Source organism: Pseudophryne corroboree, chromosome 1, assembly GCF_028390025.1.
Source record: "Pseudophryne corroboree isolate aPseCor3 chromosome 1, aPseCor3.hap2, whole genome shotgun sequence".
NCBI classification, from domain to species: domain Eukaryota; kingdom Metazoa; phylum Chordata; class Amphibia; order Anura; family Myobatrachidae; genus Pseudophryne; species Pseudophryne corroboree.
Genome location: NC_086444.1, coordinates 59,499,179 through 59,514,742, shown reverse-complemented (window position 1 = coordinate 59,514,742; position 15,564 = coordinate 59,499,179).

The window sequence follows — 15,564 nt, the reverse complement described above, 5'->3', positions numbered from 1 at the left end:
AATAAATGCATCACATATAACTCCTGGGCTATATGGATGCATTTAACCCCTGCCAAAACATACAGAAAAACGGATGATAAGGACGCCGAGAAAGGGGCGGAGCCTATCTCCTCAGCACACTGGCGCCATTTTCCCTCACAGCTCAGTTGGAGGGAAGCTCCCTGGCTCTCCCCTGCAGTCACTACACTACAGAAAGGGGTTAAAAAAGAGAGGGGGGCACAAATTAGGCGCAGTATAAACAATACAGCAGCTATAAAGGGAAAAACACTTATATAAGGTTATCCCTGTATATATATAGCGCTCTGGTGTGTGCTGGCAAACTCTCCCTCTGTCTCCCCAAAGGGCTAGTGGGTCCTGTCCTCTATCAGAGCATTCCCTGTGTGTGTGCTGTGTGTCGGTACGTTTGTGTCGACATGTATGAGGAGAAAAATGATGTGGAGACGGAGTAGAGTGTCTGTAATAGTGTTGTCACCCCCTAGGGGGTCGACACCTGAGTGGATGTACTGTTGAAATTGCGTGACAGTGTCAGCTTTGTATAAAAGACAGTGGTTGACATGAGACAGCCGGCTACTCAGCTTGTGCATGTCCAGACGTCTCATACAGTGGGCTCTAAAGCGCCCGTTACCTCAGATACAGACGCCGACACGGATACTGACTCCTGTGTCGACGGTGAAGAGACAACCGTGATTTCCAATAGGGCCACTCATTGCATGATTGATGCAATGGAAAATGTTTACACTTTTCTGATAATATGAATACCACCAAAAAAAGGGGTATTATGTTTGGTGAGGAAAAACTTCCTGTAGTTTTCCTGAATCTGAAAAATAAAATGAGGTGTGTGATGATGCGTGGGTTTCCCCCCGATAACAATTGATAATTCTAAAAAGTTATTGGCAGTATACCTTTTCCCGCCAGAAGTTAGGGTGCGTTGGGAAACACCCCCTACAGGGGATAAGGCGCTCACACGCTTGTAAGAACAAGGGCTCTACCCTCTCTTGAGATGGCCGCCCTTAAGGATCCTGCTGATAAAAAGCAGGAGGGTATCCTAAAATGTATTTACACACATACTAGTGTTATACTGCGACCAGCAATCGCCTCAGCCTGGATGTGCAGTGCTGGGTTGGCGTGGTCGGATTCCCTGACTGGAAATATTGATATCCTAGATAAGGACAGTATATTATTGCCTATAGAGCAATTAAAAGATGCATTTCTATATATGCATGATGCACAGCGGAATATTTGCCGACTGGCATCAAGTATAAGTGCGTTGTATTCTACCAGTAAAGTGGTCAGGGATTCCAAACGGCATTTGGAAGTATTGCCTTAAAAAAGGGGATGTACCCTAGGTCGCCTCTCAAAATAAGACGCCGTATTATCAGGCGCAGTCCTGGTTGGCAAGCGGACAAAAGGGTTCCTCTTTTCTGCTCGTGACAGAGGGAGAGGAAAATGGCTGCAGAGATCAGCCAGTTCCCAGGAACAGAAACCCTTTTCCGCCTCTGCCAAGCCCTCAGTATGACGCTAGGGCTTTACAAGTTCAGGCACGGTGGGGGCCCGTTCTCAGTGAATTTCAGTGCGCAGTGGGCTCACTCGCAAGTAGACCCCTGGATCCTTCAGGTAATATTTCAGGGGTACAAATTGGAATTCGAGACGTATTCCCCTCGCCGTTTCCAAAAGTCTGTTTTACCGACGTCTCCCGCTGACAGGGAGGCAGTTTTGGAAGCCATTCAACGGGGTATTATTCCACACTATTGTGGTACCGAAGCCAGACGGCTCGGTGAGACCGATTTTAAAATCTAAAATCTTTGAACACTTACATACAGAGGTTCAAATTCAAAATTGAGTCACTCAGAGCAGTGATTGCAAACCTGGAAGAAGGGGACTACATGATGTCTCGGGACATCAAGGATGCTTACCTTCATGTCAAAATTTACCCTTCTCACCAAGGGTATCTCAGGTTATGGTACAGAACTGTCACTATCAGTTCAGACGCTGCCGTAGGGAGGGTCCACGGCACCCCAGGTCTTTACTGAAGTAATGACCGAAATGATGATATTCCTTCGAAGGAAGGGAATTTTAGTTATCCTTTACTTGGACGATTCCCTGATAAGGGTAAGATCCAGGGAACAGTTGGAGATCGGTGTAGCACTATCTCAGGTAGTGTTGCGGCAGCACGATTGGATTCTCAATATTCCAGATTCGCAGCTGGTTCCGACGACTTGTCTTCTGTTCCTAGGGATGATCCTGGACACAGTCCAGAAAGAAGGTGTTTCTCCCGGAGGAAAAAGCCAGGGAGTTATCCGAGCTAGTCAGGAACCTCCTAAAACCAAACCAAAGTCTCAGTGCATCAATGCACAAGGGTTCTGGGTAAAAATGGTGGCTTCCTACGAAGCAATCCCATTCGGCAGATTCCACGCAAGACTTTCCAGTGGAACCTACTGGACAAATGGTCCGGGTCGCATCTTCAGATGCATCAGCGGATAACCCTGTCACCAGGGACAAGGGTATCCCTCCTGTGGTGGTTGCAGAGTGCTCATCTTCTAGAGGGCCGCAGATTCGGCATTCAGGACTGGGTCCTGGTGACCACGGATGCCAGCCTGCGAGGCTGGGGAGTAGTCACACAGGGAAGGAATATCCAGGGCTTATGGTCAAGCCTGGAGACATCACTTCACATAAATATCCTGAAGCTAAGGGCCATTTACAATGCTCTAAGCTTAGCAAGACCTCTGCTTCAAGGTCAGCCGGTGTTGATCCAGTCGGACAACATTACGGCAGTCAACCACGTAAACAGACAGGGTGCCACAAGAAGCAGGAGGGCAATGGCTGAAGCTGCAAGGATTCTTCGCTGGGCGAAAAACCATGTGATAGCACTGTCAGCAGTTTTCATTCCGGGAGTGGACAACTGGGAAGCAGATTTCCTCAGCACGACCTCCACCCGGGAGAGTAGGGACTTCACCCAGAAGTCTTCCACATGATTATAAACCGTTGGGAAAAACTCGACAGGTATTGCGCCAGGTCAAGGGACCCTCAGGCAATAGCTGTAGATGCTCTGGTAACACCGTGGGTGTACCAATCAGTGTATGGGTTCCCTCCTCTGCCTCTCATACCCAAGGTACTGAGATTGATAAGATGGAGAGGAGTAAGCACTATATTAGTGGCTCCGGATTGGCCAAGAAGGACTTGGTAACCGGAACTTCAAGAGATGCTCACGGAGGATCCGTGGCCTCTACCTCTAAGAAGGGACCTGCTTCAGCGGGGACCTTGTCTGTTCCAAGACTTGCCGCGGCTGCGTTGACGGCATGGCGGTTGAACGCCGGATCCTGAAGGAAAAAGGCATTCCGGATGAAGTCATCCCTATCCTGATCAAGGCCGGGAAGGATGTAACAGCAAAACATTATCACCGCATTTGGCGAAAATATGTTGCGTGGTGCGAGGCCAGTAAGGCTCGACGGAGGAAATTCAACTGGGTCGATTCCTACATTTCCTGCAAACAGGAGTATCTATGGGCCTGAAATTGGGGTCCATTAAGGTTCAAATTTCGGCTCTGTCGATTTTCTTCCAAAAAAGAACTAGCTTCAGTCCCTGAAGTTCAGACGTTTGTTAAAGGGGTACTGCATATACAGACTCCTTTTGTGCCTTCAGTGGCACTTTGGGATCTCAAGGTGGTTTTTGGGTTCCAAAAGTCACATTGGTTTGACCCACTTAAATCTGTGGAGTTAAAATAGCTCACAGAAAAAGTGGTCATGCTGTTGGCTCTGGCCTGGGCCAGGCGCGTGTCAGAATTGGTGGCTTTATCCTGTAAAAGCCCTTATCTGAGTTTCCATTCGGACAGGGCGGAATTGAGGACTCGTCCTCAGTTTCTCCCTAAGGTGGTTTCAGCGTTCACCTGAACCAAACCTATTGTGGTGCCTGCGGCTACTAGGGACTTGGAGGACTCCAAGTTGCTAGACGTTGTCAGGACCTGGAAAATATATGTTTCCAGGACGGCTGGAGTCAGGAAATCTGACTCGCTGTTTATCCTGTATGCACCCAACTAGCTGGGTGCTCCTGCTTCTAAGCAGACTATTGCTCGTTGGATTTGTAGTACAATTCAGCTTGCACATTCTGTGGCAGGCCTGCCACAGCCAAAAATAAAAAAAAAAATCTGTAAATGCCCACTCCACAAGGAAGGTGGGCTCATCTTGGGCAGCTGCCAAGGGGTCTCGGCTTTACAACTTTGCCGAGCAGTTACTTGGTCAGGAGCAAATACGTTTGTAAAATTCTACAAATTTGATACCCTGGCTGAGGAGGACCGGGAGTTCTCTCATTGGGTGCTGCAGAGTCATCCGCACTCTCCCGCCCGTTTTGGGAGCTTTGGTATAATCCCCATGGTCCTTACGGAGTTCCCAGCATCCACTAGGACGTCAGAGAAAATAAGAATTTACTTACCGATAATTCTATTTCTCGTAGTCCGTAGTGGATGCTGGGCGCCCATCCCAAGTGCGGATTGTCTGCAATACTGGTACATAATTATTGTTACCAAAAAATTCGGGTTATTGCTGTAGTGAGCCATCTTTTCTAGAGGCTCCTCTATTATCATGCTGTTAACTGGGTTCAGATCACAAGTTGTACAGTGTGATTGGTGTGGCTGGTATGAGTCTTACCCGGGATTCAAAATCCTTCCTTATTGTGTACGCTCGTCCGGGCACAGTATCCTAACTGAGGCTTGGAGGAGGGTCATAGGGGGAGGAGCCAGTGAACACCAGGTGATCCTAAAGCTTTCTTTAGATGTGCCCAGACTCCTGCGGAGCCGCTATTCCCCATGGTCCTTACGGAGTTCCCAGCATCCACTACGGACTACGAGAAATAGAATTATCGGTAAGTAAATTCTTATTTGTTCTACCATTCTTTTTCCCGTTGAAAAATATATTTTTTTCTCTAGGACATTCTATTTTTGTGAGGTTTCATGAGGATTTTCTAGAGAGAGGACACAAGGTCCAAAGGACACTGCACAGGTGAGCGAAATTTTTTTAAAGGATATCGATAAATAAACCAACCATTTAAAGAAAGATTTACAATTAGGGCCAATGAGAGGTCCCTATAAAAATCAATGGGGGTTGGAGGTGCGCCACTAAGCTGAGTTATAGTATTTTTCAGGGGGGGATTATTAGTGTGAGCCACTAGTGGGCCTAACACTAAAAAGAGGCTTAGTGTGTGGCGCACTCTTTTGAAATGATCATTCAATATTAAAATATTTTAAATTTTTATTTCCATATTTAAAAAATAAGCACCATAAACAGGCATAGTGTTTAGTCTGATAACCTGAAAGTGCAGAAGAAAAATCATGAATGAGCTAAACAGTAGCTAAACTAGCACTGATCAATTTCACTAATATTTCACATAGCTTAATTAACCCTAATTGAACAACCTTTTTTCTACTTTTGCCTAGATAATAAATTTACTGAAAATTGGCATCATTTTGGTGACCCAACTTCATTGGCGAAATATACATGGTAGTTATCCTATATTTATATCTTATATAGGATTTTTCTTCTGCACTTTCAGGTTATCAGACTAAACACTATGCCTGTTTATGGTGCTTATTTTTTAAATATGGAAATAAAAATTTAAAATATTTTAATATTGAATAATCATTTCAAAAGAGTGCGCCACACACTAAGCCTCTTTTTAGTGTTAGGCCCACTAGTGGCTCACACTAATAATCCCCCCTGAAAAGAGGTTTCATGAGGAGTCGAGTGTGAGAATGGAACTGGTTCTGGAGAAAGGAGCGATGTCTTGATAGCAGGGGTGGGGAACCTTAGGCCCGAGGGCCGTATAAGGCCCTCAAAGCCACTTGATCCTGCCCAGCCAGGCTCACCTAAACGAGAGAAGATGCAGAGCGCCCGCTGAGATTTTACCACCAGCGGGCGCCCGGCTCCTCAGCAGCAGCCACAGGCAGGAGCTCACTCCTGAGATCCAGCTTCTGGCTCAGGCAGTGTACATGTGTGGCTGTGCGGCGCTATGGGAGAGACGTCATGACATCTCTCCCATAGTTTCGAGGAGAGGGAGGGCAGCGGTCCGGAAGCAGGAGCAGGGCTGGTGAGCATTGTGTTTTTTTTTCTTTCTTTTAATGTGCGTGTGTAAGCGGCACTACTAGGGGGCATATTTAATGGGGCATAACTACAGGGGGCATAACTACAGGGGGCATATTTAATGGGGCATAACAACTGACGGGGCCTATCTAATGGGCCAAAACAACTGACAGGGGGCATATCTAATGGGGCATAACTACAGGGGGCATATTTAATGGGGCATAACTACAGGGGGCATATCTAATGGGGCATAACTACAGGGGGCATATTTAATGGGGCATAACAACTGACGGAGCATATCTAATGGGCCAAAACAACTGACAGTGGGCATATCTAATGGGGCATAACAACTGACAGGGTGCAAATCTAATCAGGCATAACAAGTGACTGGGGGCATAACTACTGACTGGGGGCAGGCTAATTTAAGTTGATAATTTTTGTATGGCCCCCGAAGGATTTAATAAATATCCAAATGGCCCTTGGTAGAAAAAAGGTTCCCCCACCCCTGATTTATAGGATCCCAGGATCAGCCTATCACTTTGTTTAAAGCCAGAGAAAATCAAAGGTCTAGTAGTTACGGAGTTCGGAAGTAACGTGATAGGCTATTGTCTGAGGAATACTGTATTTTGTAGTTATTGTGACCCTATAATTGAAGATGAGTGCATCCACAGATGTCAGTTTAGCAATAAGGCTGCATTTGACAGACATCCCTTGAGTGATTACCACTCACTAGTGGGTAAGGTCGTAAACCAAACGGAATGTTGGGTGTGCTCACATGTACCTCTAAGACAAAATAATGCAGGAGTAGTGCCATATTCTTTAGCGTTAGCGGAGGTACTTGAATTACACGGGGGGGGGGGGGGGGAGACGACCAGTGGAAGAGGAATATAATATAACTGAACCCCCTAGTCTTAAGATCCACCAGTACCATAAATCCCTGGTATGTTTAAATCTCACCAATTTCAGGAAACCAGGAAATTGGGTGGTAATCGGGAACAATCAGACAATGGCTTGTTGACACATAGCAGATAAAGAGTTCATTAATATATGTGGAAGAAAAGTAGAAAAGTTTATGAGTGGCTCTCACCGAACTCCGAAGGTTTATGTTATCTAGGAAGGACACAACCTGAAATAATAACCCTTGTTCAATGATGAAACAGACCTAGCATACGATCCAGAAATGGAAACAATGTTCAGGGAATGATAGGAATATATATCATAAAAATTTTATATGTCTCTTTCAGAACTTGTCTGTGTTTTCTCCCTTTAACCAGGAAAACCTCTATCGAATCCGAACATCAGTGTACAAAGACGTAGGTACATGTATGTATGCAACGATTGTTCAGATCAGACATCATAGGCTATAGCACTGTCCCAGCATACTCTATAGGTTGAATGTCGTCCCACGGCCGCCGAGTGCATATAGAGGATGTCCCGTCCTCTTCCCTGTCTTCCCCAACTATAGTCAATGTCTAATTTGTGAAATGAATACATACGTGTGTCTAGGTCACCAATTATTGTTTGAATTTTTTTTTTATTATGTTTAGTGTGACAGTTATTGTTTACTGTCAAAGGGTGGACTGTCGAAGTCAAAAATATTACATACACACAACATACAAACTCCAAACAGAGAGGTCTCTGTGCGCATACACGCAGTGTGCACAGGATATACAGTAGCATATGCATTCACAGAGAAGCCACAAAGACATATTCAACTCATATTCATACAACACCTAGACAAAAAACATATTTAGCACCATTTTGTATTAAATTATATTTATATAATAGAGTGTAACATCATATATATATGTATTATTGGAACGGAGCAAGTTAATTATATCATGCTTAGTGTCAAAATGATCAGGATAATGTGTGTATTAATTTGATAGCTATGGGTAAATTGTAGCACATTGCAACGATTAGTTATGACCAAATGTATGAATACAAAGGACTTCCTGAGACTTGAAACTGGCTTCACAGCATGGCCCTGGGAGCAAACACATGTGTTTGCAACATAGGACAAAAGCCCTCACACTGACCTATGAGCCATCGAGTTTTTGAGAGGTCTGGCCTCTGGAAGAAGATGAAACCCACTGTTGTATACAACCATTATTTCACTGTATAAAAAGAGGGACCCAGGATCAGGCAGCACACACACATTCTCATTCACTCTCACACACACACACCCTTATCAGAAGTCTCCTACCTGATGACTGGCTGCCTGGAAAACTTGCGTATGTATATTGGCTGTAACTGATTCTTATGTAACTGCAACTGCTTCTTTTGTAACGGTAACTCTGTAACCAAATTTATATGTTATTTTGTATGCATAACTTTTTATATCAAATATATATATATCTGAGCGTTGGACCTCAGTAATACAATGTGTGCGACTGCTTGCTTTTTCTTAAGGGACATAGTGCTGTGACGTTCAGCGCACTTTTATCGTATATGGTAATAAGATGCGCCTTGCGTCCGCAGTATATATATTAACGCTGGCATTTAAGTGTTTGTTAGAAATAATGGAAATTCACAGAGTTCTCGTTCATTAATGAACGAGAACGTTTATATCGTGCAGTGAGATCTGCCAGTGTGTAGGGCCCATAAGAGTTAAGGTTGTTGAATATAGTATTATGGGAGGAATGGTTTACTGACAGTCTGCTTTAAGGGAGCAAGTACCTGTGTATTCATTAATTCCAAACAAGTTATGTTGCATGCTATAAAGTGTTTTTATTTAAAAACCTGCGATACTTGGGTCAGGGGTAGCCTTCACCTCTCTGCCATGGAGGAAAAAGGAAGCACACCTACTGCGAATGACTGAACCTACCGGAACCACCATACACCAAAAAAACTAGATTTATGGCAAGAACTTACCTTTGTTAAATATCTTTCTGCGAGGTACACTGGGCTCCACAGGGAATCACATTGGGGGTGTAGAGTATGATCTTGATCCAAGGCACCAACAGGCTCAAAGCTTTGACCTTCTTCCCAGAATGCCTAGCGCCACCTCCTCTGTGCACAGGAGCTCAGTTTTTAGTTAACCAGTCCAATGCAGTAGCAGGCAAAAGAGACGACAACTGTTAGTAGCCACAAACACCACACACTCACGACAGGAGAGGGTGTCAGCGGCTAATGCCATACCAACCCAAAGAAGCTAAGTGCATCAGGGTGGGCGCCCTGTGGAGCCCAGTGTACCTCGCAGAAAGAGATTTAACAATGGAAAGTTCTTACCATAAATCTCGTTTTCTGCTGCGGGGTACACTGGGCTCCACAGGGAATTACATTGGGGATGTCCTAAAGCAGTTCCTTATGGGAGGGGACGCACTGTAGCGGGCACAAGAACCCGGTGTCCAAAGTAAGCATTCTGGGAGGCGAATGTATCAAAGGCATAGAACCTTATGAACGTGTTCACTGAGGACCACGTAGCCACCTTGCACAATTGTTCAAGAGTGGCACAACGGCGGGCCGCCCAAGAAGGTCCAACTGACCGAGTAGAATGGGCCTTAATAGTAGCAGGAGCTGGAAGACCAGCCTGTACGTAAGCATGTGCAATCACCATTCTAATCCAACTGGTCAGGGTCTGCTTGTGAGCAGGCCAGCCACGTCTGTGAAAACCAAACAGAACAAAGAGAGAATTCGACATCATGATGGAGGCAGTTCTCTTTACGTAGATACAGAAAGCCCATACCACATCCAAAGACCACTCTTTGCTAGACAAATCGAGAGAGGCCAAGGCCGGAACCACGATATCCTGATTAAGGTGGAAAGAAGACACCACCTTAGGTAAATATCCAGGGCGTGTTCTAAGAACCGCTCGATCACGGCGAAAAATCAGATCGGGAGACCTACAAGACAAGGCATCCAAATCTGACACCTGTCTAGCAGAAGCAATAGCTAGCAGAAACACTACCTTAAGAGAAAGCCACTTAAGGTCAGCAGATTCAAGAGGCTCAAACGGAGACCCTTGCAATGCCTCCAGAAACACCGACAAGTCCCAAGGGGCCACCGGCGGGACATAAGGAGGTTGAATCCGCAACACACCCTGAGTGAACGTATGCACATCAGGTGAAGTTGGAATCTTTCTCTGAAACCAAACCGACAAGGCAGAAATATGAACCTTGATGGAGGCCAGACGAAGGCCCAAGTCCAAGCCTTGTTGTAGAAAGGCCAAAAGTTTGGCCGTACTAAACCTGTAAGCGTCATGATTGTTAGATGCGCACCAAGCAAAGTAAGAATTCCAGACCCTATGACAAATCTGGGCGGAAGCCGGTTTCTGGGCCTTTAACATGGTTTGAATGACCGCCTCAGAAAATCCTTCTGCCCTTAAGACGGAAGCTTCAAGAGCTACGCCGTCAAATCCAACCGGGATAAATCCTGGTATACACAGGGGCCCTTAACGAGGAGATCTGGGCGCTGCGGAAGTAGAAGAGGACGCTCTATTGTGAGACCCTGAAGGTCTGAGAACCAATGCCGTCTGGGCCACGCTGGAGCGATCAGAAGTAGGATACCTCCTTCTTGTTTGAACTTCCTTATTACTCTGTGCAGGAGGACATCGGAGGGAACACGTACGGCAGCCGAAAGTTCCATGGAATTGCCAGTGCATCCACGAACGCTGCTTGAGGATCCCTTGTCCTTGCTCTGAAGAGCAGAACCTTGTGATTGTGTCGAGACGCCATCAGGTCATCATCTGGAAGGCGCTACTTGTCCACAAGGAGTTGAAAAACTTCTGGATGGAGGCTCCACTCTCCGGCGTGTACGTCCTGACTGAGAAAGTCCGCTTCCCAGTTTAGGACCCCCAGAATGAACACTGCCGATATGGCTGGTAGATGACATTCCGCCCACTGAAGAATCCGTGATCCTTCCCTCATTGCCATGCGGCTTTGAGTGCCGCCTTGATGATTTATGTACGCCACCGTGGTGGCGTTGTCCGACTGTACTTGAACAGGTTTGTTCTGTATCAGATGCTGGGCCAAGTTCAATGAGTTGAACACCGCCTGCAATTCTAGAATGTTTATCGGGAGGAGAGACTCCTCTTTGGTCCACCGACCCTGAAGGGAGTGTTGCTCCAACACCATGGCCCAACCCCTCAGACTGGCATCCGTCGTCAGAAGGACCCAGTTGGAGATCCAGAAGGGATGACCCCTGCTTAATCGTTGGTCCTGAAGCCACCAGCTAAGTGACAGGCGGACCTCCGGCAATAATGAGATCATATGAGACCTGATCCGGTGAGGCAGGCCGTCCAACTTAGCAAGAATCAGCCTCTGGAGAGGGCGGGAATTAAATTAAGCGTACTCCACCATTTCGAAAGCCGACACCATGAGACCTAGTACTTGCATTGCCGAATGTATCGACACTTGCGGACGAGATAGGAAGCATCGAATCCTGTCCTGAAGTTTCAGGACTTTCTCCTGAGACAAGAACAACCGCTGGTTGCGAGTGTCCAACAACGCTCCCAGGTGCACCATGCCCTGAGCAGGGAGGATTTCTTCCAGTTGATGAGCCACCCGTGGGCTCGCAGTAACCGGATAGTCAAATCTAGATGACATAGGAGAGTCTCTAGGGAATTTGCCAGGATCAACAAGTCGTCCAAGTACGGTAGGATCCTGACCCCTTGACGGCGGAGTATAGCCGTCATTACCGCCATAACTGGTAATGGAGGTTGCCGACCGCAAACCTCAGGTACTGCTGATGCGACACTGCAATGGGAATATGTAGGTAAGCATCCTGTATGTCCAGTGAGACCATAAAGTCCCCAGGCTCCAAGGCTAGAACAATCGAGCGAAGAGTTTCCATACGGAACTTAGAGACCTTCACAAACTTGTTCAGGGACTTGAGATTGAGAATGGGCCGGGAAGACCAATTTGGTTTCGGGACTAGGAACAGCGGGGAATAGAACCCCTTGCCTCTCTGAGCCAGAGGCACCTGTACTACCACTCCTGTGTCCAGGAGGGACTGTACCACCGAATGAAGAGTTTTTGCCTTCACCTGATCCGAAAGGACGTCTGTCAGGCCAAATCGACGAGAGGGACGATTCTTGAAGGATACGGCGTAACGTCGAGTGACGACGTCCCGTACCCAGACATCGGAAGTGGTCTACAACCATTCCTGGGTAAACCCTAGAAGTCGGCCCCCCACCCTGGGATCCCCCAGAGGGAGGCCCGTCGCGTCATGCGGCAGGCTTGTCAGTCTTGGAAGCGGGCTGACGGGCTTATTGGGTTTGGAAGTGCGAACCTGCTTTGGGTACGCCTGACCTTTTACTTTCCCTGAAGGATGAAAGGAGCGAAAGGAAGTACTTTTAGCCTTCGGCACCGAAAGAGCAGTACTAGGAAGACATGCTGTTTTAACAGACGCTAAGTCAGCCACTATCTTGTCAAGGTTTTCTCCGAAAAGAATGTCTCCTTTGAAGGGTATTACCTCCAGAGAATTCGGCGAGCCAAAATGGACATGGTAGAAGCCTTGGCCGCCAAAATACCGGCATCAGAAGCCGCCTCTTTAATGTAATGAGACGCTGTAACAATATATGATAGGCACTGTCTAGCATGATCAGAAGCATTGGAAGGCAACTCCGCCTCCAGCTCCTGAACCCACTCTTCCACAGCTTCTGCAGCCCAAGTTGCTGCAATAGTGGGCCTACGCACTGCATCGTTTAGGGTGTAGACTGCCTTCAAACAACCCTCCACATGCTTGTCCGTCGGCTCTCTCAAGGACGTGACAGTAGTTACAGGCAGAGCAGAGGATAGGCTCCTGTTCATCATCAACTTGAAGAATAAGCCTGATAGCCTCTAACAAGTCAGGAACACCCACCTGCGAAACAACTTCCCCATCAGAAGCATCAGGAACAAAATCTGTGGGGTCTGTATAAGTGCCATCCTCATCAGACGAGGTGTCTGGGATATGGGTGGATTGTGAGGAAGTAATTGCCTGTTTAGAGGATCCTTTGGTCTTAGGCGGGCGAGGGTTAGACTTTTGAGTAGTCAGTGATTGGTTCAATTGCTGTAAATGATTGGACAGTTGATCTGTCCATGGCGGGTTAACCGCAGGGACCATAAGCAGTTGTACCGGCACAGGAGGTCCCATAGGGGGCGTTAGTCTAGTTACCAGCGTATTCAATAGCGTGGAGAAGGTAGCCCAAGGTGGGTCATTTTGCACCCCCGTTGCTACAGTTCCACTGGGGAACAAGGAACCCCCAGAACCTGAACCCTCAGCTGCTATGTTATCCTCAAATGTGTCTGCAGCGTCAACACCACACAGTGTGGGATCAGCCCCAGCTCCGTTGCCCTTTGTATCTGACATAATCAAAAGCTCAATGCAAGGCAACACAGTACAATTATCAGCAGCAAAATACCTGACAAGAACTCCATGGGCAGTGTATCAGCACAAACAGGGAATTCAAGAGGTATATGGTGACTAAAAATCACAGAGAAAAATACACACTGAGTATATCCTGTGAACTGCCTATATTAAGTTAAACCTGACACACTTAGCCCCCTCAGGATATAGAATATAGGGATAGTAATCTGAGTGAGAGACACACGAAATGGAGTTCACACAGCAGCTATATGCACACACACAAAGTCACAGTTTGTACAATGCAGAAATTATGACATGCAATAAAACTGCACTGGGCTAGCAATACAGAGTAGTACTATGTATAGCTAAACACTGAATCAGATACAGTATAACAATACACAGTAAAGACTGCATGTATATCACAGGGTACTTGTACTAAATAACCCTGACTAAATGCACTTTTTCTTAAGTATTCTACATGTCTGCTGACAGTGTTAGTTAAGTGTCCTGTAAAATGCACAGCGCTGACAGGCAGGCGGCTTTACAGAGGAGGATTTGGCCAGACAGTCCCAGGAACAGTGTTGCTCTGTGTAATGGCGCCCAAACACTGACTGGGAGTGAGGGAGAGAGAGATATGCAGCTCCAGGGCGGGGACATTTACTCTAAATGGCGGCCTGGGGCTGGGGGAGGGGCTACAGGTCAAAGCCTTATCCCCCTGCTGGACTTCACCACCGGGTACTGGGGGCTAAGAAAAACATTTTTGGAGAGAAAAAAACCGACCTGTGCCCATGTCCTGGTGGTCTAGTGGGGTCCCTGTACTGCCACAGTGTCCATGCAGCGATCCGGGAGAACAGCGGTCGTGTGTGTGAATGACTTCAGAAGGAAACCGGAGCCTCTGCTGTAGGTACCCGGCAACCAGGGCGCGGGAGTGTACAGCGCCGCTGGGGGAGGTGATGGAGCTGCAGCAGGAGATGTCTCACTGACATCTAACACAGTCAGTGTCTCTGCTGCAGCCCTTGAAGTCTTCACATTTTCTTAAAAGCTTCTTTTAGGGCTGCTGGAGCAGCCCCCCTGTTGTATGCCTGCTTACTGCAAGCCACCAACTACAAAAACTAAGCTCCTGTGCACTGAGGCGGGGCTATAGAGGAGGCGGCACTAGGCATTCTGGGAAGAAGGTCAAAGCTTTGATCCTGTTGGTGCCTCGGATCAAGATCCTACTCTACACCCCCAATGTCATTCCCTGTGGAGCCCAGTGTACCCCGCAGCAGAAAGGGAGTGTTACAAGAGGATGCAGTCAGCATCCCGGCACACTGAATGCCAGTGATCAGGTGACAGATGACGGAATCCTGGCACCGGAACCCTGACCTAAGTCATCCTTAGCCCTAGCCGCCACCCTAGGCGGGTTAGGGGCAGGAGGGGTAAATCAGTTACCCCGTCCTCGTCAGCATTCTAAAAGTCGGGATACCACAGTCAGTCCTGTGACCTAGGGTGACCATATTATCCCTTTTACCTGGGATGCTCATGGATTACACAGGTTCTGTGGCTGATTAAAACCAGTTGAAATGTAGGCTTGAAGTCAGCCAGCCACAGAACCTGTGTAATTCCAGAGCGTCCCAGGCAAAAGGGATAATATGGTCACCCTACATGACCACCTGCATCCCAACCTCTGGGATAGCGTACCGCACCCGTTACAAGAGTACTTGACTGTTAGGATCTCCTGCTCTGTGCTGCCATGGCAACCGGGAGGCAAGTGTTAGCGAAGTAACCTGAGCGCAGCTGATACTCCGTTCCGGGTTTTTACTGTGTAGTGGTTACAGGCTCTGTGCACGGCAGGGAATCCGGCGCTGGTTTTGTGCTCACAGTCTGTGAGGTCTGAGTGGGGCATGGACAGCACCTGCTATATAAACCATCCTCTCAGGCTAGGCAAATGCTGCTGAATCTTTGTTTGTTAGTCAGTTCCAGAGAGTTAGCTAGTACTGTGTGACTTTGTATTTACTTGTTGCTTACTGCGAATAGGCCTTGGGATTCGGTACTTCATTCTGCCAATCCGGACCTAGCAGTAAGACTGGAGTCAGTTGTTTGACCTGCTGGGGTTCTTTTGCTATTCTGTGAACCCAGCAGGTTTGCGGCTGTACTCTCAGACCTGCTTGCTTAATCCTCCCTCACTGTGCAGGGCGTCCAGGTGTCAGTTTAGTGGCAGTAAGCT